We start from the raw sequence: 26,740 nt of genomic DNA on the forward strand, positions 1-26,740 counted from the left end.
CATGGATGAGATGGTTAGGAGAGCTATTTTGCAACCTCCTTTATGGGATCCTGTCCCACATGAGATTGGATGCATTGATCCTAGGTTTGTGCCTCCTATGGTTATTTTTACCATTCCGCATGTCCCTTGGAATCTATAGCCTATTCTTGTACCTAGGGCTCACTTGCCCAAATTGGTAGAGCTTTTGAATGAGCGGATGAGGATGGGGATTCTAGAGCCATCTTCAGCTCAATATTCCAATAGATGGTTCACAATTCCTAAGAAGAATGGGACACTTAGATTCATACAAGACTTATAGCCAGTGAACAAGGTCACTATTCAAAATGTTGGTACATGACCTATTGTAGATGAGTTCGTAGAAGCTTTTGCTAGACGTGCTATCTATTCACTTGGTGATCTTTATTCCGAACATGATCAGTTCTCGCTTGCCCTTGAGAGTAGAGATTTGAATACAATGAAGACACTTTTAGGCCTTGTCCAGATGTGTACGCTTCTGCAAGGAGTTACTAATTTGTTTGCCCATATGATGAATGGGATGAACTAGGTTCTGTGAGATTTTATTCCTAATCTTACCATGCCTTTCATTGATGACTTACCTATCAAGGGCTGCTTAGAAAAAGAGAAGGATGATTCTTTAGATGATCATGGATGCAGGTTCTTTGTGGCTTCACATATCAGAGATGTTGAGAGGATTCTTTGTAGGCTATAAGAAGTAAATTTGACCTTGTAAGGGTTGAAGTCTATTTTGGGAGCCAGAGAAGTTTTGATTGTTGGGCATATGTGTGGATATTATGGCAGGAAGCCTTCTCCTGCGAAGGTTGATGCCATAGAGAAGATTGCGGAGACTTGCTCTTCTACTTTTGAGGTTTGTAGGTTTCTTGGAGCTTGTGTGTTTTATCTTATTTGGATTCCTCATTTTTCTCATATTATAGATGATCTCTACCAGCTCTTGAGGAAAGGGAAATGTTTTTCTTAGGAGATGAGACATACTAAAGCTATATAGAAACTGAAGAAATTATTGAGAGCTTCTCTGACTCTTCAAAAGGCAGATTATGAGTGTGGGAGACCTATTGTTCTAACTATTGATACCAGACCTATCGGCATTAGATGGGCTGTTGGATTGCTATTTGGTTTGGAGTGAAAAATCTAAATGAGTGGCAACGTAGGTATTCACAGATTAAGAGGGAGCACTTGGGAGTTGTCACGGCTCTCAAGAATGATAGAGAGTACTTCATTGGTGCTGCTGTGGTGGTCGAGATTGATTGTTTGCCTCTTCTAGGTATGATTACGAGTTGTTCTACTCTAGATATTGCCATGCTTAGGTGGATTGGGTACATAAAATCCATAAATCCTGAGTTCAAGCACACATTAGGTAAAGACAACCCGATAGCTAATATGCTTTCACAAGCGACATATGATGATATGATTTTTTCTTACATTGATGATGGGGTTGATCTTTCAGCCATGCATGCTGACCATATTTTTCATGTGTCTACTTTGGAAAGCTTTGAAGAGTCTTTGTATATAGGAGAGTATTTACAGATTGGTCATTATTTGAGTACCAATTTTAGACAAGATGGATGGACTGATGCAGACTTCAAGAAGATCACGAGAAAAGCTTATGGTTTCTTCTTGCGAAGTGGGCTACTTTTGGAAGCATCCACGAAAGCAAGGAGGACAACCATTGAGAGTTGTCTGCAATAGAGCTTCACAAGTATGGATCATGAAAGAATTTCATGAAAGCCTTTGGGCTGGACATCGAGCTGTTTGGGCGACCTATGAGAAGATCAAAGAGCACTATTGGTGGAGAGGCATGTACTGAGATATCTCACAGTTCGTTGAGACATGCCCTGGTTGTTGAGATATTTGCGATCACACCTACTTCAGCCCCTTTATGAGAAGCAGTGAGGGCTCAAGACTAGAATCCCATATGCACAATAGGAGAAAGTACCACCACTCAATTTCTATAAAGCATTGTACTTGCACTCTTTTTCTAATGCAATGATAGTACTCTTTTCTGTCTAGTAAAGTGTCATATCACTGTCAATACACAAGATTGTGTTTATGAGTCCAAGTCTCAATCTTGGAACCTAATTCACTTGTGTAACAATTTGTCCTAGTCAGGGTCAATGTCTTCATGAGTTCCTTTTTCCTCTTTCAACCTCCATAGCTTCTGTATCTGCCATGCTCTAGATCCCTCGTATTTAACATGGTATCAGAGCTCAGCTGCACATGGGTTAACATGTCTCAGGTATTTTCTTTGCTTCTTCAGCTCCTCTTCACCCTTGGACAACTCAGGATCAGTGTGTGACCTCTTTTCTCAACTTCATCTTCAGTCAAGCTTGTGGCAGCCATAGCCAAATAGCACATAGCTTTGCTTGAGCCCATGGATCTCACACTACAAGCCATTTCAGCTCACAATGTCTTTTGAGAATCTCTTCATCACCTCAGGGTGCAACTCCCTGGTACATCATAGTTGAACATTGGTGATCATTCAAGCCAACATTTCAGAAATTGGATGTCGCTGCCCGTTTTTGTGCCTGTGCTATTCGTACCGTCAAATCTCCCTCTACACGATGCCATACTCTCAGCGATCTTACGACAATTCAAGCCCACCTTATAAGCCTTCCACCCACCAGAGATCTTCCAAAATAATCACTTGTATACACTATTGTAGATGAAAAATCAGTCGCCTGTCTGTTAGAAAATCTAGTCCTCCATAGCCATTTCACTTCAAGCTTTTCTCTCTCTTCTGACACTCAAACCAACCTACTACCACTTTGATTCATTGACTTACTCAGTGACAAACATCAAGGAGAAGAAATTTGTCAAGTATCTTGAAGGCTTGGAAGTTTTTTGAAGATCATCAAGTTAAACTCAAGCAACAAACATCAAAGTTCAAACTAGTATCTTTTGATACTACACTGCCATTGCTTGTCTCTTTTGACACATTAAAAATCAACTCTACTACTGAAAAATTTCAAAGTTTCAAGATTGATTCTCAATGGAGATTATGAAGACTAAGGTTTGAAAGATCTTGAAGGATTTTTTGAAAGGTTGAAGATTCAAGGACATAGTGTCCATTACCTAGTGCTTCTTGGCACTTATACTCAACTACTCTATTGCTGAAATCTAGTGCTGACCTGCTATTGCTCTAGCCTTCTAACATGGGAAAAGGCTCTCCAACTGCTTGCTTCAAAGGAGTCAGCTTTCACACCTGGCAGACCCACATCAAACTCATCTTGATGAAGAAGGGTCTTTGGGCCATTACTAATGGACAAGAGAAGAAGGCCCAGGATGCTGCCCTAGCAAGTACCTGGCAGAAAGCTGATGACAAAGCACATGCCATTATCAAACTGGAGCTAGACCACAGCTATATCCACCATGTGGATAACTGTGAGAGACTAGACACTTTGTTTGGTGCACAGTCTAAATCATCAAAGTATGGTCTTGTGATAGATTTTTTCAGGCTTGAAATGAAGTCCAATACATCACTTGCCACACATCTAAACTACATGGAAGGACTTCTAGCCCAGCTTGCAGGAATTAGAATTAAAATGGAAGAAGATGTTTGCATCGGTGTTCTACTTAAGAGTTCACCTCTTGAATATAATAATGTATCAAAAACTCTAATTAATATGCCAAACCCTGAATTTGTTGATATCCAGGCATCACTATTAGAGGAGGAAAAGAAGCTAAAAACTAAGGAAGAACCTAGCACCTCTAGAGATGAACATGCATTATACGTTGGCAACAGGTACAAAGGCAAGAAGGATCAGCTCTTTTGTGACTTCTACAAAAGGACCGAACACACCGAGCAGTTCTGCCATGCCAGAAAGAGGTCCCAAAAGGCCTATGTAGTTGCAATCAAAGAAGAAGAAGAAAATGGAGCAAAGGAAGAAGAAGACCACCAGGAGAAGGACATACCTCATCAGTCCTTCTATTCAGATAGATTTTTTTAGTTTTGTATTTCCTAGCCCTAATGCCTCAAACATAAACTTGTAAACTCCTCAGCTAGCCTTGTACTACAGCCTCTGTACACTTTGTGAGGCCCTTGCTACAGCCTCTAGATGTCCATCATGTTTGTGGTACCCACACTTAGCCTTTTCTATGACAGCCTCTCGTGTTTTTCCATATGTATGGTGTGTCCACACTTTGCAGGTGTTGCTTTCACTAAAGCCTCTATACGCTTTGTACTTCTGGTTATGATTGAGGAGGGGTGTTGAGTTATTTGCAATCACACCTACTTCAGTCCCTTTGTGAGAAGCAGTGAGGGCTCAGGATCAGAATCCCATATGCACAGTAGGAGAAAGTACCACCACTCAATTTCTATAAAGCATTGTACTTGCACTCTTTTTCTAATGCAATGATAGTACTCTTTTCTGTCCAGTAAAGTGTCATGTCACTGTCAATACACAAGATTGTGTTTATGAGTCCAAGTCTCAATCTTGGAACCTAATTCACTTGTGTAACAATTTGTCCTAGTTAGGGTCAATGTCTTCATGAGTTCCTTTTTCCTCTTTCAACCTCCATAGCTTCTGCATCTGCCATGCTCTAGATCCCTCGTATTTAACACTGGTTCAGTTCTCTTCAGTGAGGCATAGAGATGAGCTTCATCCTACCTACCCGCTATGTATTCATTACAAGTGGGTTCTTGATTTGATTACTATGCCTGTTGGTTTATGGCAGATGCACTGTATTGTGTTGGCATAAGAAGATCTCACAGATCAAGTGGAAGGAAGAGCATTATGGATGAAGTCTACTTTAGTGGTTTGTAAGTTTCTGTTGGAAGATGTTATTTGCAGGTATGGATGTATTGGAAAAATTACTATAGATAGAGGTGAGTTGGATGCTGAAGAGGCTAGGGATTTTTTATTTCGCCTTGGTATTAAAATTGCTTTGACTTTGGCATACAAGCTAGAAGGCAACGTGAAGAGCGAAAGAGGCCATCTACGGATTGTGAAAGCCTTGGCCAAAGCATGCGGTGGATGGGTCAAGGAGTGGCCTAGATTGTTGCCTTATGCCTTATGGGCTGATCGCACTACTGATAGTGTGACTACATGCTATATGCTAGCTGAGTTGATGCATGGGCAAAAGCCAGTCATGCCTACAGAGACTTGCACACTTACTGTGGCAGCAAGAAGAGATGACTAGAGAAAATCTTTTAGCTCTTCGTATTTGTCAATTGAAGAGAAAACCTGAAGATATTAAAATAGAAGTTCAAAAGCTCAAAGAAGTCAGGATTTGCAACAAAGACCACTTTGATAGCAGACATAGATTGAGACCTAAAGAGATTAAGGAAGGAGATTGGGTGTTGGCCTATGACACTAGTCTTGACAATCAATATAGTGCTATCTGCAAGGTTTCAAGACGATGGTTTGGGCCCTATTTGGTCCAGCATGTCCATGAAAATGCTACATATTCCTTGGCAGAGTTTGATGGTATGGCCTTGCGGATTCCGATTGCAGGGAAGAGAATCAAACTATTCAAGAGAAGAGATGATGTAGCCTATGCAATTGAGGAGTTGGATGATGCAATTTATGATGGACTTGAGCTAGGAGATGATGAAGATGAAGATGTGGACATTGTAGATGCTTTTATAGAAGATGAAGAGATTGCATTGATCGTCAACCTTGGCAGTGATGAGGATGGGTAGGTGTGGCCCATCCGGAGGATGTGCAGGTTTGGAGGGGGCGGATGTTGTGATGCTGCATATCCACCACTGCAAATCTGAGGGTGAAGTTTTTTCGCCAAGGATTTGAACACATTAGTTAGCGTCATTAGGATTTTGTTTCCCGTTGTGTGTATCTTTTGTGTTTACATTTGCATGACACACGAGCACATGTAGTTAGGCTAGGCACAATTTCTTCAATGCATTCATAATTTTTTGTAAGCATCGCTCAATTGATTGCATAGCATGGATTCTAATTTGCAAACTGCATGAGTGATTGGGCATGAAGTTATTTTTCAAAACATATTCTTGAAAGGGGACATTGCATGGAAAAATAGGTAACTGTTTTGAAGGATCAAGGATCCAAGGAAAAAACCAGCTTGGTTTTGGACATTCCTCATGCGACAGCACTTTGGAGAGGCTGAACTCATTGACTAATAACTTTGGTGCTCAAAGAGCTTGCAAGATATTTTGACTTGCTTCACCATTGGTGAAATACTTTGTAGAAGAACACAAACATCAAGCTTTGAAGATGGAAGTCATACATTTGAGGAAATTGATTTACTCCTTGGAATGGAGGATCTGCCAGAGGATGAGCAAATAGAGTTGTTGTTAGCTCTACTGGTGCCATTGTGTAGCCAACTCGATTCACTGCTAGTCAACCCTACACTAGGGGAGGATCCCTCTGTTGAACCTCCTGGTATTATAGCAGCTCTACATCAAGTTATTGTAGCAATCAACACTTTGAGCAAGGGATTTGGTGAACAACTTGCCACCACTACTCGTCCAAGAATTGGTTTTTATTTTCAAGCAGGCATTGGATGTCGTTCTTCGAGTCTTGAAGGTGTTCCCTAAGAACAAGGTCTTAAGGAGGAAGGTGATATCTTTTCTTCATCGAATGGTTGAAACACTTGGTAGTGCGTTGTTTCCATTTTTGCTGGCTGATTTTCATTAGCTCCTAATTGAGAGTGAGCCAAGGGAGATGGTGGATGTCCTAGTTCTTATTAATCAACTCATGAGAAAGTTCCAAGTCAACATCAAGGACCTTCTATAGGAGCTTTTTCCTTTCATTGTTCGACAAATTTACTGTATATTACCTAAAGAGATCTTTCCACAGGGTCCTCGGGCTCATGCTGAGGAAGTGCCGGCATTATAATAACTTTAGTGGGTCTACTTTACATTTTTGCAAGCTATTTTTGTGATTGACCTCTCATTAGTCCTCCTATCACCCAAATTGAACCCCATTTTAATTGACATTATCGAGTCAATTTTGGTTGCATCATGTGGGCACAAAGATGTTCTTGTAAGAAAGGTTTGCATTCAGATTTTTCTCTCTCTTATCAAAAATTGGTGTGGAACCCGTAAAGAGGAGGAAAAGGTTCCAAGATTTCATGAATTTGTGATTGAAACATTTGTTACGAAGTGCTGTGTGTACAGTGTGTTAGAGCAGTCATTTGATTTACATGATGCTAATACAATTTCTATTTTTGGTGAGATTGTGACAACAGCTCAGCAACGTAATCTCTGAAGTCAATGAGAGATAAGATAAAGAATGCAAAAAAAAAACTTTTCGTTGGTGCCTCAAATAGAAGAAGAAATTGAAGTCGCCATTGATGTTATGAATAATACTTTTTTTTTGAAGCTTTCTAAAGCTTTATGAGGTGGCAGACAATTATAAAAGGCGACGAGGAGAAGATCAACAAACACGACAGAAACGAGAAGAGGATTGGAAGCATCGATGAGCTCTTTAGAAGGCGAGAAGGAAGAACGGCAGACGAGTGCGTCACTTACCATCCACCATGGATGAAAATCAATTGCCGTGTAATAAAAGGCTGTTGGACAAGGCAATTCATGTTCTTGTTACCTGTACAAGTATTGATGCAGGCTCGGATGAAGGTATAGTAACACTTATTGCAAATACAAATTGCAAATAATCTGCCATCCCATCACAACAACTGTTTTGGTCTTGTCCAACACATTGATGCTTTGCTTTCCATCCTCAAATCATGCAGCAAAGCCAACCAAGTTCACACCCTTCTCTACCACTTCTCTACAAGGGTGGTATTCTCCAGTATTCTCCTGTCATCCACAAGTGCCCTCAGTAGTTCCTTGGATGGCCCTGATTTCAGCATACACTGTTTGAGATCAAGGCGTTGACGCTTGAGATTATAGTTTGGGCTAAGATCCTGCAATCATTCTATTCTGAAAACAACATATTTAGTCATGTGAGCTCATCTATTATTTCTTTTGTGAGATCATTTATTGAAATCACCTTGTTCTGGTTCTTGATCCATAGAGCACCAAAGAAGATTTGAATGAATTTTTTGGTGTATATGAAGGTCCAAGCTTTATGATTGGAGGAGTATGTCTTTTTGACAACTTGTCCCTTGAAGGGAACATAAATCTATGTTGGCTTCACCTTCTTATTCAAACAAAAGTTACTCTTAGGTCATGAACTTACCTTTTGAATTCTTCTACATCTAAACTTCTTCTTTTGTGAATGTGCCTTGAGTTAAGTACTCTTCATCATCTTTTGCTCCCATCTTGCTAAGCATCCCTAAGGTGAGCGACTTTCACGATCCCCCCTGCTACTCATATTATTGAGTGTGACAAAGTGATTATAGACATGCCTCCAAAATCATGTATGCTAACCACATCTATGCTTCTATTATATTGTATAGGTGATAAAGCATCTACATATACTTCTAGAAGTGTATATGCTTGTCTAAGAGAAAGGGAGAGTGTGTATGTGTGTGTGTGTATATGTGCGTGCATGCTGTTAGAGCGTTTGGGGTCAAAAGTCTACCACGGGGGTAAGAGACAGTAGGGTGAAGGGAGATTCAGGGAGAGGAGTAGACAAAAGAGAAGGGGTTTAAAGAAATAGAAGATGTAGAAGAAAACTGATAGAGGTGAAGCTATCAATTTATTTCAGCATCCTAAATACATGGAAGATGTTAGCTCATAATCATAGCTCATAACCAAATACATCCAAATAAGGGAGGGTTGAAGCCCAAGACACACTGGCAAACCACTGCTTTGGCATCTTTCGACTGGCACTATGCTAATTTTCCAAACTCGTGTCATAAACCAACACCCAGTCCCCTTCCTGTATAACTCGTGGTCAAAGTCTGTGCCGCTTGTCAAACCTCTTCTTGTTCTTGATTCTTGCAAATTTTAGCTTTTCCATGGCTGTCTCAATGTCTTTAGGCCTTCTTTCTAACTGTTTAATGCGTAGGACCATCAACTCTTCTGTATTCAAACCCTCTACCCATGGTAACATACTCCAAGTAGCAATAGTCTCCTCAATATGCATGATTGGCTACTGTCCATACATTAATTCAGTAGGAATATACCCTGTAATTGCATTATGAGTGGTCTTATTGGCCTATAAAGCAAAGGGTAACATTCTTGGCCACTCTTTCATCGTGTCCTTGCATGACTTTGCTAATGCCTTAATGATAGGCTAACGACCCTTTTCACTTTTTCCATTTTCTTCAAGATTATAGGTTGAAGTTAAAGACAAATTGATACCCAATTGTGAAAAGAAGTCATGAGCCTCATCCCCATCCAATTCTCCTCTATCAGCAACCACTTTACCAACACAACCATACCTACAAAAGACTTCTTCCAATAAGAACCTGCACAGTGCTTGAGTAGTCTTTGTATTAAGAGCTCTCAACCTTCCACTTGATTTGTCAAGTCTTCTCTTGCAAGCACAAGATATCTCATATTCCATAATCCTGTAGGCATGGTGACCAAATCAACTACCCATTTGTAATGCAAACAATGAATAAGTCGATTGCAACCCATCCCTATGCTTTACCATGGAATACATCTGACAGACACTGCATGATTCCACATAATGCTCCATATCTTTATACATGTTTTGCCACCAATACTTCTCTTTGATATTGGAAAATGTGCCCCAAACTTCTCTATGTCTAGCCCATAAGCTTTCATGAAACTCCTGTATCACATGTTGTTGAGAAGCCCTATCTCCCAACACATGCACTGTATCTCCTCTCTTTTTCTTTTCATACTTCCACAAATATCCGTCTTTTAAGAAAAACCCATAAGCTTTTCTTTTAATCTTTTTGAATTCAATTTCAGACTACTCATCCTTCTTTGTCATGAGGCCGAGATATCGGCCTATTTTCAGCCAATCATCCTCATACAACTCTTCCAAAAATTGTGTTCTCACTAAAGCATAACACTGTTGATGCTTTTTCTCTATTGCCCATCTCTTCTTCATGGTTGAAAGCTCTTTTCTTGCTGCTGAAATTCTTGTTTCAACAGTTGTACTTGCTATATTTGCAGTTATGACAATTGTACTCACATTTATGTTAAATGTACTTGCTGTTTTGAGATCTGTATATCTGAAGTAACAATAGCTGCATACTCATTCCTTGCTATTGTAAAGTCATTTTTACACCTATCATATCATCGTGTTCATCTTCCATCAGCTCCTCTTCATCTTCAAACCTTGTACGTGAAAGCATGTCAGCCACGGGGTTTTCTCTACTTACAATATGTTGAAAATTAGGGTTAAGGGACTTTATATATGCAATCCACCATAACATGGCAATATCAAAAGTTGAGCAATTCACTATCATGCCCAATAGAGGTAGACAATCAGTCTCTACCACTACATGAGCTCCCATAAAATATTCCCTATTACACTTAAGGGTTGTCACTATACCCCAAAGCTGTCTTTTGGCTTGAGAATACTACCATTGCTGTTCATTGAGGACGTTTGCTCCAAACCGAATGGTATACCTATTTCCATCAGCATCATCTTGACCCACAGCCTAATCAATGCCAATTGGACTTGTATCCACGGTGAGAATGATAGGTTGTCCATTCTCATAATTTTCCCTCTTTAATATTGGAGCTAAAATCAATAAGCTCTTTAACTTCTGAGAATAACCTTCGTATGCTATTTACCCCACCAAAACTTTTTTCCTTTTCTCAAGAGCTGATATAGACTCTTAGCAACATGAGCAAAATGTGGCAATCATATCAAGTAAAAGACACATGTACCCAAAAATCTTCTCACCTTGGATACATTCGAGCATGTCTCTCACATCCTGCTTATGGCAAAAATCTTTATTGGTGAGGGTTTTCTTCCATATGGTCCACACATGTGCCTAACAACCAATACTTCCTCTACTCCAAAAACTAACTTTTCTCATGTGACAGAGTCAAATGCACTTCTTTAAGATGACTCAAAATGTTGTCATAATCAACAATATAGCAGCCACAAATATTCTACATCCCTACTCATTTAGTTCTTCATTCTTCTCATGGAAATCACACCCTTTGATCAACACATCATCAAGGAAGGGTAAGGTCAACTGAGGAATATAGTCCCTCAAAACTTTATGCATAACATTCATCATATGTGCCACTGAATTGGTTGCTCCCTATGGAAGCGTGCACATCCTAACCAATCCAAGAAGTGTCTTTACGGTAGTGATATCCCAGCTTTCTAATGCAAGATGTAATTGATCATATCCTAAATATAAATCTCCCATAGAGTAAATTTCCTTGCCTACAAATGCTTATGCAAATTCATCCACTCTCGGCCCTGATCCAACATTCCTTATGGTGACCTCATTAACTGGTTGTAAATCTTGTATAAACCTCAAAGAACCATTTTTCTTTGGAAGTATAGTAAACCACTAGTTTGAATTTGAAGCTGAAGTGGGCTCCAAAATCTGCATCTTGATCTTATTATTCAAAATCTCCAACAGCTTAGGCAAATATGCACAAGGTACTGGAATAGGCTTTCAATTCCATGGCACATGAGGTACTGTAAAGATCACCATAGGTGCTACTTATCTCGCAATGCTATCTAAAAATGCATTAGGTGGCATAGGCTTATCTCGATTGTGGGGATGATTCACACACACAGTGAGAAATTGTACCGCCTTTGTATTATCTTTACTTCGTATACATGAGCATATGATGAATCATTATCCAAGGCTTTTGTTTCCAATCTTGATTCTGAAATATAGGGCTGTCCCAAAATCACTAGATAGCTACATGAATCTTGCACAAAAAAATGATATTCATCCCTAACATCTCAAATAGTTACATGTACATTTGGACAAGACACATAAAGATCCCCTGATGAATTGTTGGCTGTCCAATGCACCATCCCGGATCTACATCAATCGACTAACCTACATTCTCGTACAAACTATGTGCCATAACATTGATTTTGAAACTATGATCCAAGAGAGATATGCAAGGCGTCTCTCTCTCTTTCTCCCACTTTAACAATTTCCACTATTGTAGCACAAGCCCAATGTATTTGTGAATAATGGCTACTTGGAATAAAATGAGTAACTTCTTCTTCATGTATTTGCTGATAGACATCCCCATTATACATAGCATTCTCTTTGTGCTTATTGAAGTCCATAATACCATTTTCAGCCACAACCTTGCTGTCTACACTCCCATTTAGCGCATTTTCAACATCAGCATGTTCCAAAACAATATTACATGCATCATCATACTCGCTCTGAAGTTGTTTCTCTATGTCTTTGTCAATCTATATCAATGCTTGCAAAACTTCACCCTCAATTGTCTTTTCCATTTCAGCATATCAATGATTGCATCATGAAATTCACGCTTTGTGATTTCAAGAACTTTGCCAAGTGTAAATTCCACTCTATTGCCAAGTATGCATTCTTCCAAGACATTTTTAAGGTTTTTGGTAGTCTTAAGATTCGATTGCAACCTGTAACTGCGTTGCTTGCCCCTTTTCTTCCCTTCTTGTTTCTTCTCTTGAGATGTATCCTCCATAACATGCTCAGATATTACTTTTTTAGCCTCTTTTTGCTACTCCTTTTTACTTCATGTTGTGTCTAGATGGGCCTGAAGAGGAAGGACCAGCAGTGTCCTCATCTCTTCTCCTCTTTTCTTCCACAAGAGCTTATTGATTATGAACCTCAGACAAATAAGCATAGGATCAAAATGAATCCACTAGTGCACTCCATCATGTTCTCCCTCTTATACTCTAACTTGCATCAACCAATTTAGACTTTGTCGTTTTTTCCTTTTCCATGCAATCTCTAATGCCTACATCCAAACGCGAGATTTTTTATGAGCTTCTTTAGTCCTTTCAATTCTCAATCCATATGTGGATGCATCTATGGCTACAAATGTTGTCCTTGCTGCCGTGTCTTCCAACCTCTTTTGCATGCCACTATTTCCAAAATTTGGCTCTATTGGAAGACCAGTTTCTGTTGCATGTATTTTTCCATCTTTCCAAAAGACTAACCTTTTCGCTTCCACTTCACAGTAGGTTGTACAGTCTTGCTTTTCATGCTGTTAACTGTTATACCAAATGCATCTTCTCTTGTATCCTTCTTTATACGGTCTTTAGGTTGTTGCCCAACCCTTCTATTCTAACTTAACATCCAAATTTTTGACCTTTGCATTGACTTTTGTCAAATTTAGCCTCAGATCACACATGCCTTTGATTAGTTCATCCACAATATCACCTTTAAGAGCCGGACCGACAAGGATAGCTGGTTATTTTGCCATAGCTATAGGTGCCTTGGCTGCAATTTCAACCCACTTCTGAGTAGTGACATGTGTAGTACTTGTACCCCATCTTAATTTCATCCCACTTCTGAGTAGTGACATGTGTAGTACTTGTACCCCATCTTAATTTCATCCACTCTCTCTTTACCAATATGTGCACTACCTCAGTTACATTAGCTTAATCTGATTTCAGTCTCGTTTCAGAAGAGACATATTCTAAATGATCAGTCAGCTTCTCCTACAAAACAAGATCTACAACCTTCAGAAGAAAATCAAATTTTGACTCTCTAATGATTGCTACTCATCACCATCCAATTGTGCATATCGGCTTTCAAATTCATGAAGCAAAGCTATAGTAGCTAACCCTTTATTGGGCTTTTCAATCCAATCAGTAAATGTCTTTTTAATTACTAAGCCTACATCTTCCAAGAAAATCTCTTCTCTCAAAGCTTTCTTAAAAGCTACCCAATCAACATCTCTTGTATGTAGCTCATTAATCCAATCACGCAATGCACGTATGGCCAAACGGGAGAAATACTAACTCCATGCATACCGCAGTACCCCATGAAACAACATCTTTTCTTCATACATCTGGATGAAGACCAAAACATTTTGACCCTTAAATTGATTAAATTCTTGTCCCACTACTTGCAATGCATTTAGAGCTAAGGAATTGATTCTTTCTTCTTCCTATCGAGTTTGCATTTGTTGTTGTAACAACAATTGCCGCTGTTACTGCTGCTGCAACAAAGTAATCATCTATTGTAAAGCATCTCCACCACTTGAACATGCAGAATCCCCCATCTTTACACACCTACTGCCAACTTTCACGTCGGATTCACCACTGTAGGAGTGTTTGGGGTCGAAAGTCTACCACAGGGATAAGAGATAGTAGGGTGAAGGGAGATTCAAGGAGAGGAGTAGATGAAAGAGAAGGGATTTAAAGAAATAGAAGATGTAGAAGAAAACTGATAGAGGTGAAGCCATTAATTTATTTCAGCATCCTGTCATACATGGAAGACATTAGCTCATAATCATAGCTCATAACCAAATACATCCAATTAAGGGAGGGTTGAAGCCTAAGACACACGGAGACAATAGCTCAGCTCATACACAAATACATAACATAACCCATGATCATAATCCATGATCCGTACTGCTACCATCCATTAACTCCTATAGGTATTTGCCTAAAAATTACATGTAAACTTCAATCTAGTAGTGGTAGAAGCCTTCACAATTAAGACATATATCAAATACTTCTATCAAATCCCTGTCAAAGCTAATGAAGCACTTGAACCTATCAATAACAGTGTATTCTAGCCCTCAATCAAAGCTTCAAAACACATACAAATCCAATCATGAGCCTCTCTAATGAAGGCCCAAGGTTGTCGGGTTGTTTAAGGACTGTATCCAATACATACATTCACTTAGATAACTTACAAGCTCTCCCAAATTGAGTAGACTGTGGGCTGCCCTATTTATGATAGTTTTGAATAGTCCAAAACAACCCTAAAGACCAAGAAAAATCACTCCTTTGACTGCTCCAAGTGGTACACTAGATTTCAGGAGCAAGTTTCAAGCTTTGGACATCAAGAAAAGCCATGAGAATGAAGATAAAGAAATATGAGACCTTGTTGGCCATGGATTCCATGTTCCTCCATGTTTAGGACATCACCATAGCTCTCCCCCTCTTTCCCAAAAATGCATACAACAGACACACCCTACCTTCCCCTCCTGTTAGAGCCCGTTTTTCAGTGGAACTCCAATTGCATGCCTTTGGTAACTCCATCTATGGTCTAGCTCTGCCCCTGCAGCTCACGCACGTGATTTGCAACACAAATCATGCTGAGCTCCTTGTTCACTGCCACACAACTCTCTAGTTTCACATAGACACTCGGTTTCCTAAGTCACTAAAAGGTCTTATTCCATGTCCCGTGCTCAAACCTAGTTGACTTGCTGAACTTAGTGACTTCCAAAAAAAAAAGAACTTAAAGAGTCCCTGCATTCCATCCTACCTCCTATCTTGAAGCTCCTGCAGACCAAGTATGCAGACATACATGATCCATAGCATCTCCATTTTTCACACAATAAGCATAAAATCCCATGACTATGCGTGTGTGTGTCCATATAAATGCGTATATAGTAGATTGATCAATGCTCATGTTGTAAGAGAGTGTACTTGTGTGTGTGTGTGCGGGCCCATGCTCACACACTTGCATGCATGCATATGAACATGTGCATGTAAAAGTGCATATGGGTGCATGTGGGTGTTTTCACATACATTTATAGATCTATATTGTGTCGATAAGTGCTTGACTATCTCCCATGTCATCTATTTGTAATAGAATTTTAATTCTTTGTTGTGAGAATCAAAGGATAAGTCTAAGTTGATGATAGCTGTTTTGGTGGCCTATCCTACTTTACACTCAAAAGCATACATTTTAGACTAGATTGTAAAGTGGACACATAAACAATTGAGTTAAAAAGGTTGCATTTGTAGATTATAAAGTGGACTAGATTATAACTTTGATAGATAAACAATTGAGTTAAAAAGATCCCATTTGTAGAAGCTATAGAAAAATGTGAAATAACATAAAGTAGGACACTTTATGCATGAAGTTCCTTAGAAGAGGAAAATATGAATAGCCAAATTGAAGTTCCTTAGTAGGACACTTTATGCATGAAGCTCCTTAGAAGAGGAAAATATGAATAGCCAAATTGATGTCATCAAAACAAGTATAACTGGGTGAAAATATGAGAGCACAAAACATGTTTGGTGAAGTTCTTAAAACCTCGGTGTGTTATGAAATTTTATGATTTTTCTTCTAATATCTTACTAGGGGTCAACAATTATTGATCTATAAGAAGATTTTGGTAGATCATAATACTTCGATAGTACATTTTCATTAGGTCTTATCCAAAATAAAGAGATGATTACTCCATTAAAATACTTTATTGTTTTTATGTTCTAATTAAAAAAGTATTATATCAATCTCATGTCCATCTTTTTATTGTATTCTACCGTTAGTATATAAACAAATGTTTTCTAGGACTATGATCTCTAACATACTTAAACGCACTTAACATTTATAATAATATTGATCATTTTCATTTATTATTTTGATTTCAAAGCTTGTCTAACCTTTTGGAATATTTTACATTTGTTATGTGGAGTAAAGTTGCCATTGCTTATATGTAGTGAAAAGTTGTGAGATGCCAAGTGTATACCTATTTCTAAGATCATTGATAGTATGAAAACTAGTGTTTTAATATACCATTTTGAATAATTATATTCCATGTCCATGATGTCCTTGATGAAAATATCAATTGCATTTCCTAACCATGAAGAATATTTGATAGTGTAAGTTGACAAATTGATAATGTTTGGTTTAAGATAATCATTGGTGAATTATAACATGACTATGGGAATATTATAGAAGTGATAATATACATTATTATAATCATTGATGGGATTTAAGTTTAGAGGAGGATTTCTTTTTCATGTCACCATGAATTTAACTCCTTAGCTCTCCTAGTAAAGAAAAAATGACTTCTACTTTGTATGGGCTAAAGGTTAAAGTTTCAACAAAATCGTCTTATGTGAGTCTCCCCAACATGAGATTGATATATCAAAGTTTCATGTTGGCTTTAAAATTGTCTTGGTAACTCCACGCTTGCATATGTCTACTGTGAGCACTTTATGTTTAGTACTCCTTATGAGGAAATTCTAAACAAACATGCATCTACTATTGTCTTGGGAACTCTACACTTGCTGTTTCGTGGTTCTCCTTACAAGGAAATACTATTGCCCAAAAACCTCAAAAAATGAATAAAAATTAAAAGTTTTTCCATTTAAAAATCATGTTTCAGTCACCTGTTACACTTGGGGCGTTTTGTGTCACTTGTTTCACTTGGGATGTTTTACGTTTCAATGAAATATTTCAAGTGTTTTAGTGCCAGTGAAAAGTGTTTTGTGGTTAACATGACTATATGTAATTAATGAAGCTCCATATGAACCGAATGGTTGGTCTCTCCTTGATGAGAATGAAAGATTAGGTGAGATTGCCAAAATGAGATTTGACACACAATGTTTGACTATGAAAGGATGCTTTGAGAGAGAGAGAGAGAGAGAGAGAGAATATGAATATGGGATTTTTTGTTAGAATGTGAAAAAATCCATGAGTCCATTTATAAGGAAAAGGGGTCACTATGATACAAAATAACATGTAAGGATTTATAAGTTATTATCCTTTGAATGTAGGTGATATGGATGATATCTTATAGGTAGAACTGTGCCCCCCACCCCCCACACCTTGACCTTGGTGGGTAGGGTATAAGAGTATCCTTTTACACTAAATTATAGGGTAGAAGGGGTACCCTAGTGAGACAATAATCAGCCAAAGTTATCCCAAATTCGGTTCAAATCTTTGCTGTTAGTTCCTCTAGAAGCGCCCACACATAGAGGTCTTATGCACACCTTATAATATTGGCATTGAATGTTCTTAAAACTTTTTGTAATTGCTCTCTTCGAAATTTAAAGCATTAACCAAGATCAAGATTTAATAACATAAAAACATCGATATGGTTTGAACTTTTCGTTTAAATCTTCATTGGTAATCTTTGGAAAAACCGTAACCCTTTTTGTGGGGAATGGAAAGACTCAGGACTTTTTGGGAGAGGAGGAATGAAGAGCGCGCTCTCTCTCTCTCTCTCTCTCTCAAAATCAATAAAATCAATAAAGGCGAGGGGCCTTACCTTGCCCACACGGCACATGCACTTCCTTATCACTTCCTTCTCCATCGTCCTCCAAAAAGGTGCATAGATATGGCTTGCATAAAGCTGATGTCATCTCGTTATATGGTCCCGCTCAGGTTTGTGCAGCCCACTATGCACAGAGATTTCCACCCATCTCTCTCTCTCTCTCTCTCTCGTCTCCCCCCCTTTTTCCAAGGGCGGGGTGGCGGCCATATGTTTTGAAGAAGGTATTCCGAAAGAGAATGCAAGCAGCTTGGACCGCGATGCGTGTCGTTATGTATGAACGCGAGAGACAGCGACAGAGGCGGGGTCGTACATCCAGGTGCTGTCATAGCCGCCCCATCACGCGGGGGGAAGCAACAGCAGCACGCCTCTTTTGCTGTCCCATTAACAGGAAGCGGTAGGTTGACGTTCCGGCCTTTTTCTTTTGCGGGTGGTGATGATTTTTGTTGGTTTCTTCTTGTTGAGGATGCGCCACCACACCACCTCTATTTAACTGCATGCAGTTCGTGAGGATGACGATGAGAGAGAATGCTCTCGATCGAACGGAAAGGGAATCCGTTCCTGTCGCACGCAACCCGTTCCCCCGATCACACACTCGATCCGCGCTTTTCACAAGAGATTCACAGCCTTTGAGTAGAAGGCCGGTGTAGCGATAAAAGAACGGCACCGCAAACTACAAGGAAAAGCTTCACGGGCCCCATATAATACTCTCTCTCCCCCCTCTCTCTCCCGAGTCCCTCTTTCTGTCTGTGTATCGCTGTCTGTTGCGTCATCCACCATATTCACCAAGGAGCCCTCCGTGAGTTGTAAAGCTAGTTAATATTCTACCTATATCAGCAACGAAGCTTCCCTCGGGAGTTGGAAAGCGAGAGGACGCCCTCAAGCCTCAAGGCACTCACGACTAGTCCTTTATGGAATACACACGTACTCCCTTCCCTCAGCAGTTGAAACTTCGACATAACAGCATATGTCGTTGACGTTAGGTCAACATCTTTGTCGTCATCACTATTGCTATTATTGAGATTTTTTTAAAACGAGCAGACACATATGTAGGGTAAACACAAGTCTTCATATTGAGGGGATTCACCGACACATATTATTAAGGATACACACAAGTCTACATGGTGAGGGGATTCACCTATTGACATCCCTGTTCGAGGCCCATTTTCACACCCAGCTCTACGCGTTTTTTACAAGGAACGTTTATATTATTCAAATGTCAAGAGCCCTTTCAATGGTGCCCTTTAGTACACTAAAAATGTATAAACTAGATTGGCCATGTTTGGATAGTATCATGCTTGTTTTTTTGTCCAATTTCTTGTTTGTGAATAGTTTTGGAAGATTGTGCTTTACTTTCTATTCCTTGAAAATAAAAGTTGAATATAACATCCATCTTTGAAATTGTAAGTGATCTATAAAATAGTTTAAATCAAATAAATATAACATATTTAGTTCATAAATGTCAAGAGACTAGCAGTTTTATTCATGACAATGGTACCATTAGATGATTAAATATAGTTTCATATCTTAATCTCTATGCTTGAAAAAGGTAAATGATTTTTTAGAATGTTTTGTTCAAGTTTAGTTACAAGTTTGTGAAGCTAATCAGATTTGGTAAGAAACTTTTCGTATAGCCTAAGATGTCATTGCTTGCTCAAAGTATGAGATGTGGTGGCTTTGACATTTCACTAATATTTCTGATTTATAATTAATTTATAACTTTATAAAACCATAGCTATAACCACGAGGAGTCTACCATATAGAACATATAAGATACCACGTGAGTTCAAAGAAAAAATTATTTTATTTAGTAAAATTTATAGGATTATATTTACAAAAGGGGTTTTTAAATTATAATTTAAAAAAATTGTAAGTTTAGTAAAGTAAAAAGGGTCATTTTTAAGAACAAGTTATGCATGGATTTCATCAAGGGCCATCGGCAAGTGTAGATGATATATTATGCATTCAAGGTGTGCATTCATGGCCTATTCAATTCCATCATCACGAGGTTGTTGGATGCATACAATGTGAATGAAGAGATAAGGTTGAAGAAGGCGTAGATAGAGATGGGAGCCAATATGATGGAGCAAGTGAAGGTAGAGAAGGCTACATAGATGGCAAATGGGACACAATGGCCAAGGACATCGTGTGGGATAAGTAAATATCATAATAGGTGTTATCGGGCAAGAGTGATATAGGTCACACTCACTTCACCCTCTAGCAAGCTCATCTAAAGCACCGTCGATGATGTCATCATTGACACCTCTAACATCAACATCTGACATCCCATGTTGACATGTACATGTCATAAAAGAAACAATCTAGCTTCAACGACAACAATAAGGCAAGTGCCATATTGAATTCTTTGGTGCACACGAGCACCATTATGTCCAATGAGTTGTTCATCCTTAACTTAGACTACAACCACTATATCTACAACTCCTCGGCCTTCTATAAGGCCATGTGCTTCATAATGGATAGGGTTAGGGATGTGATTTGCTACTTACAGTTCCTTTCCCAACTCCTAGGAGTGCATTCGAAGGATAGGTACAGGAACCATAACACTTTATTCTTTGATATGTAAAGATATGGGCATTGGATGGGGAGGCAATGTACATTGCGATGAGGTGTGGGTCTTTTTTGGGGATAGGCCATGGTTATTCCCTATTAAGTATCTAATCATGGTTATTTATTCAACATTAAGGTTAGTCATTGTTATTGACGTAGCTAATAATAGTTATTCAATATTATTCTAATCAAGCTTATTTAGTACATAACTAATCATAGTTATTCAATGTTTTATAGTTAATTTTGTATTTTATTAAGTAATTATATTTTAATATTATAGTTATGCTATGTCCAACTAATATACATGTCTAATATATATCTAATATAGTCCTAATACTTAGTGTGGTGGCTAATCTTGTAGTATTGTACTTAATCAAGTACTTAATTAGAGAGGGGTATGTATATATTATACTGTGTATATGTAGTTAGTGGAAGTGTGTGCAATTAGTATCTATTATAGTTTCTAATCAATCAATCAATTAATTAGCTAGTGTATAGTGTTACAATCAAGACACAAAGAGAGAGAGTATACATGAAGGGAGTGAGCCCTGAGTGGAAGCACATGAGCGAAAGTAAGAGCTATGGTTGAACGAGTAAGAGTAAGAGAAAGAGATACACACAAGATGTGGGAACTCCAACAGTCACAATGTGTGATTGATCTTCACTTTATTCAAATGTCACTAAAAGAATAAAGAATGAAGTGATAGTGATGGGTGCCAGTCACTTGCAGTGTACATGTATGTGGGTAGCTAATGCATAGTGCAAGTACTACCAATGTAACTAATACATGGGCGGCTTGGAACAGGCGCATTTACCCCCAACAATGCATGTGCATGTTTGTGACTATAAAAATAATCATTCATACTTGCAATTAATGTATTTTTCTTATTTAGTTTTGTCTCATCCTCATTACATGCTCTACTTTAGCAAAGGCAATTGCAATCTTCATATGTACAATCTTTCACAAGGTTAGAATCCATGTTTCATCATTTTTAGCATATTGAACAGTAAGAAAAGCAAAAGAACATGCATGATTTCTCAAAAGATAGGGGAATGGCACCTTCCTCTATAATTATAAAATAATAAAGAGACTTGTGCCATATCTTCAACATGTTACTTGTATAGCATGGTCACCCTTTGACAAGAAGTAATCTTGTGGTTGTGAGGCTCAATGTTTTGGTTCATCCTTTGGCCATATTAAATTGCCATAGCCATATCTACCCTTGGTCTTGAACAACCATCACACATGATTGAACTGTGATGTGTGCTTCCCCATGATCAATGGCAGATTGCTAGCCTTGAAGGATCTCAATAGATGAGAGCCTCCTCTTGAGGGCCTACTCCCTGATCATAGGTCACATGTGGAATGGATCTAGCTCTTCTTCCCCATCATGTTCATCATCATTAAGGTTTGTGTCATAGTTAGCTCTTCTATCTTATAAGGATTCTTGAAGTCCATGCACACCCCTCCTTTAATGGCATCGATACCATGTTGATGGAAAAACCACACTTGTAGGGTGAGACCTTGTCCTTGATCTCATCAGACATGACCTTGCCACCACACATCAATGGCAGATCCTTGGAGTAGTTCATGGCATGCTATGACTCACTCTTCATCATCTTCTCCATGACATGCCCTTGATTCATGCTTTGGAAGCTACCATTGAAGATGGTGTTGGAGATGATTGTAGACCACTTAATGTTGGAGGGAACTTTAATATAGGTTTATTCATAATGGCCTCCCCTAGGGTTAACTAAACAAATAGTGGCATTTGCTACAATCTCCAAAATCGACTAAAACTTGTTATTACTCTACATCTTTAGTTGCTTCATGTAATAGTTTATGTGCTTACCTTGCTCGCTGAACAATCACTTCGATTGTTGTAGAAAAGGATCTATGTTGTACTTTGTAATTTGCAAGTTTGGAACTTCCTTCCATAGTTGCCTCCGACAATAGGGTTCTTTGAGGCACTGATCTTCTCTGAGGAATTGAATCACTTCCATCTAATGTTTTGCTTCACTACAAGGGAATGGGGCAATAGCGACGCCGATTAGCGACGGCGGATGTCGGCGTCGCTATAGGCGTCGCTATATGCGTCGCAATTGGCGTCGCTATATGCGTCGCAAATAGCGACGCATATAGCGACGCCAATGGCGACGCCGCAGGGAAAAAAAGCGCGGCCGAAACCAGAGCGCCGTTTTCATTTTGTTTTCTTCGCCTTTTGAGAGCGAGAGCGAGGGAGAGAGCGAGGGAGAGAGCCAAGGCTTTGTGGGAGAAGAGGAGGAAGAGACTTGCCGCCGCCGCCGCCACCGCCACTGCCACCGTCGTTGTTCGTGAAGGAGAGGAGGAGCCCTCGTTGCAAAGAGAAGCCGCCCACGCTCGCCATATCTCATTGGTGAGTCTCCCTCTCTCTTTCTTTTACTTGTTGAAGGTTTAAATCGTTCTCTTTTGTTTGTTTAGGAGAGGAAATGAAAGAGAAGGAGAGGGAGAGAAAGAGAGGGAGAGTGCATTCTCTCTCTCCCTTTTGCTTGTTTAATGTTTAAATTACTTTCTTCTTTGCTTGTTTAGGAGAGGAAACGAGAGAGTAAGAGAGAGGGAGAGGGAGAGGGAAAGAAAGAGAAAGAGAAATAGAGGGAGAGGGAGAGGGAGGGGGAGGAAATAGGAGAGGGAGAGAAAGAGAAAGAGAGGGAGAAGGAGGGAGAGTGTATTCTCTCTCTCTCTCCCTCATGATTTTGCTTGTTTAATGTTTGAATCACTTTATTTTTTACTTGTTTAGGAGAGGAAATGAGAGAGAAAGAGAGTGAGAGGGAGAGGAAGGGAAAGGAAATGAGAGAGGGATAGAAAGAGAAAGAGAGGGAGAGTGCATTGTATCTCTATCTCTCTCCCTTTTGCTTGGAGGATGTTTAAATCACTTTATTTTTTGCTTGTTTAGGAAATGAGAGAGAAAGAGAGATAGAGAGGGAGAGGGAAAAAAAGAGAAAGAGAGGGAGAGGGAGAGGGAGGGGGAGGGGAAGGAAATGAGGGAGGGAGAGGGAGAGGGAGAGGGAGGGAGAGGGAGAGGGAGAGGGAGGGGGAGGGAGGAAATGAGAGAGGGAGAGAAAGAGAACGAGAGGGAGAGGGAGAGGGTGAGGGTGAGAGAAAGAGAGGAAGAGAGGGAGAGGGAGAGAAAGAGAGGGAGAGGGAGAGGGAGAGAAAGAGAGGGAGAGGGAAGGGAAGAAAATTTAAGATAATATACGTATTGATAATGGTATGCAATGTGCTTTGCATACGGCCACGTACTTCATCAAAATGAACCCAAAATTATTGTTATAGAAAAAGAAACCCTTAAATTGAGTATAGGATAATTTCTCTCAGGTCTTATGACTATGAGTAGAATTGTTTGAAATAAATTTTATTACTATAGTTATAAAATTTCATAGATGGCGCGCATTAATTTTAAAATGGATTACTTATACTCAAAGCCGAGATATAACAAAAAATTATCTACCGGGACCAACAAATCGTTGAGCATGATACAAGGCCGAGATATAACATCGGAAAATCTCTCGACTACTATATACAATGCAAGGTTTATGGTCAACTTGCAACTTGACGTACATCTCCATAAAGCTATCCATTTAAGCCTTGTTTGCTGTAATGTAGATAAGATGGCAAACGAAGAAGGTCCTATTGTTCAAGACTGCGAGTCGTATCTTAATCAGCGTGTCCCATGTCCTTGCTCTCAATGCAAGTTGGCAATTAGACAAAAACGCCGATTGTCTATAGAACACGTACGACGATTTGGCGAGTTTCAATCTGAGATCATTGATCAGGCGATTGCAGACTTTCAGCAAACGGTAATTTGAAGTTAGCATTTTTCATGCATTGTACTCTCAAGCTAATTGAAAACCATACACAATAAGATTGGGTCTTGTTGGTAAATTTTGTATCCAGGGGGGTGATGTCTCGACCCAAGGGGGAGTGCACCCTTTGCGGCCAATTAGAAGAGTTCGTGGACGTGCGATGGATGGATTGCAGGAGCCAATCGACCACTCGCAAGGCCCATCTATACCGTCAATGCCAGAGGAGACAGACAACCTTCCCGACTTGCCTACAATCTTGGAGCCTGAGATGGAGGCAATGATCGATGCATTGATTCCCATGGATGTTGAGACATCTGACCCGCTCAGAGAGGAAGCATCCATACCATTATATGATGGGTGCCGAGTATCTCGGTTGAAGACATTGCTTGCACTCTTAAGTGTGCAAGCAAAATACGGTTGGAGCGATACGAGTGTGACTGAGTTATTCAGGTACCTTGCACACAGACTTCATTGTTTTTTTTTTTAAACAGTATTATTGCAAACATGGATAGATTTTTCAAGGTGTTTTATGATTTTTTCAGGTTATTGAAATATCATATATTGCCAACTGCAAACACCATGCCTGAGTCTCGTGATGATGCGCGACATGTTTTACGGAAGCTTGGCATGGACTACAATAACATCCATGCATGTATCAACGACTGCATATTGTTTTGAGATGAATACGAGAATATGGAGACATGCCCAAAGTGTGGTGCTCACAGGTATCGACAGGACTTGCAAGGGAAAACCATCCCTCAAAAAGTCCTTAGACACTTTCCGCTCATCCCCCGCATAAACCACATGTTTCGCACGTCTGCCATGGCAAGCTTGACAACGTGGCATGTGCAGAATAGGTCCACGGATGGAGTTCAACGAATATCAGCAGATTTGCGCGCATGGAGCCACAATGACTCTACCTTCCCATGCTTTGCGCGAGAGCCAAGGAATCTTCGGCTCGGTCTCGCCATGGATGGTGTGAACCCATTCGGTCTGCGCTCGACTTCTTACAGTGTGTGGCCTATAGTGCTTGTCAACTACAACATTCCTCCATGGCTTTCTACGAAGAAAGGACATCTCATCCTTAGCTTGCTCGTCCCGGGCCGCTACAAAGTGAAAAATATGGACGTGTATCTTCGTCCATTAGTCGATGAGCTTAAGATTTTGTGGGAGGAAGGGGTCACGGTGCAAGATATGAGCAGGCGCGATGGTCGGCGGTCAGCCAACATTCGAGCCATTCTCATGTGGACGATGCATGACTTTCCGGGATTGGGAGAGTGCTCAGGTGAGCAGACCTTTGTTCTCGCCGGTAATATCTATATTTTATTTCATTCAATCAAGTATTCACTAGGTCGTGGATCGCCTTGCAGGTCTCGTTACCTCAGGTTATCATGCATGTCCATTGTGTGGGCCACAGTTAGACTCCCGAAGGTCACGAACCATGAAGAAGATGGTATACCAAGGACACGCCGCTTTCTTGCCGGAGGATCATGAACTCAGGGAAGGTTTTCTTGGACGACCTCCAGCACGTATGAACGCTGCAAGCTGGTACGAGCTGAAAATGGTAAACCCGGATTCACATCCAAATGGAATGCGGCGGTTCTCAGTTTTCTACGAGTTGCCATATTGGACCCACTTATAGGTCAACCACTTGTTGGATCCCATGCATATTTTCAAAAATGTGGGCAGCTTGCTATGGGACCACATCACAGGAAAGAGAGACACTATAGGGGCACGAATGGATTTAAAGGAGGTAGGTAAGATGGAGGCGCTCTGGCCGCAGTCGAGGGCTGAAGGGGGAGTGCAGCTTCCTCGCGCTCCCTGGGTTTTGTCTACCAAAGAAGAGCGCATTGTGAAGCAAGTAATCAAGTCTATCCGCACTCCGACGGGTATGATGCGTTCTCTCAGGTCCGCATTTTCTAAAGATGACCAGATTTCTGGGCTAAAATCCCATGATTGGCATAAGATATGTCAGGTTTGTGAACAGAATGGATTTTAATTAGCGTGGACATTTTGAAATTTGAAAAGTGACCATTATTCTTAATGCTTTCTCATTTTTGGCAGTTTGTCCTACCGATCGCAATCGCGGGATGCCTAACTCCAGAAATTCGCGGGGCCATTTACAAGCTGTCGACTTTGGTGCAATGGATCTCACAGAAAGAGATTAAGACGTCCTCTATTGAATCCGCAAGGCGGGGAGCAGTTGAGACGGTCTGTCTCTTTGAGAAATACCTGCCCACTAGCATGCTCACGATACAAGTTCACCTTCTTGTGCATCTTGTGGATGAAGTGGAGATTGCTGGACCTGTCCATACGCGATGGATGTTCTTCCTGGAGCGCTTC

The 26,740-nt window shown here is 39.9% G+C and overlaps 1 pseudogene; it reads left to right on the top strand.

Annotated features, from left to right (window-relative positions):
• The first annotated feature begins 2,209 nt into the window (after positions 1-2,209).
• LOC148041309 (exportin-T pseudogene) lies at positions 2,210-7,199 on the top strand (annotated as a pseudogene).
• The last annotated feature ends 19,541 nt before the right edge of the window (positions 7,200-26,740 follow it).

Source organism: Lygodium microphyllum, chromosome 1 (assembly GCF_053477565.2).
Source record: "Lygodium microphyllum isolate KBCC chromosome 1, Lygodium_microphyllum_v1.1.10, whole genome shotgun sequence".
Taxonomy (NCBI): Eukaryota; Viridiplantae; Streptophyta; class Polypodiopsida; order Schizaeales; family Lygodiaceae; genus Lygodium; species Lygodium microphyllum.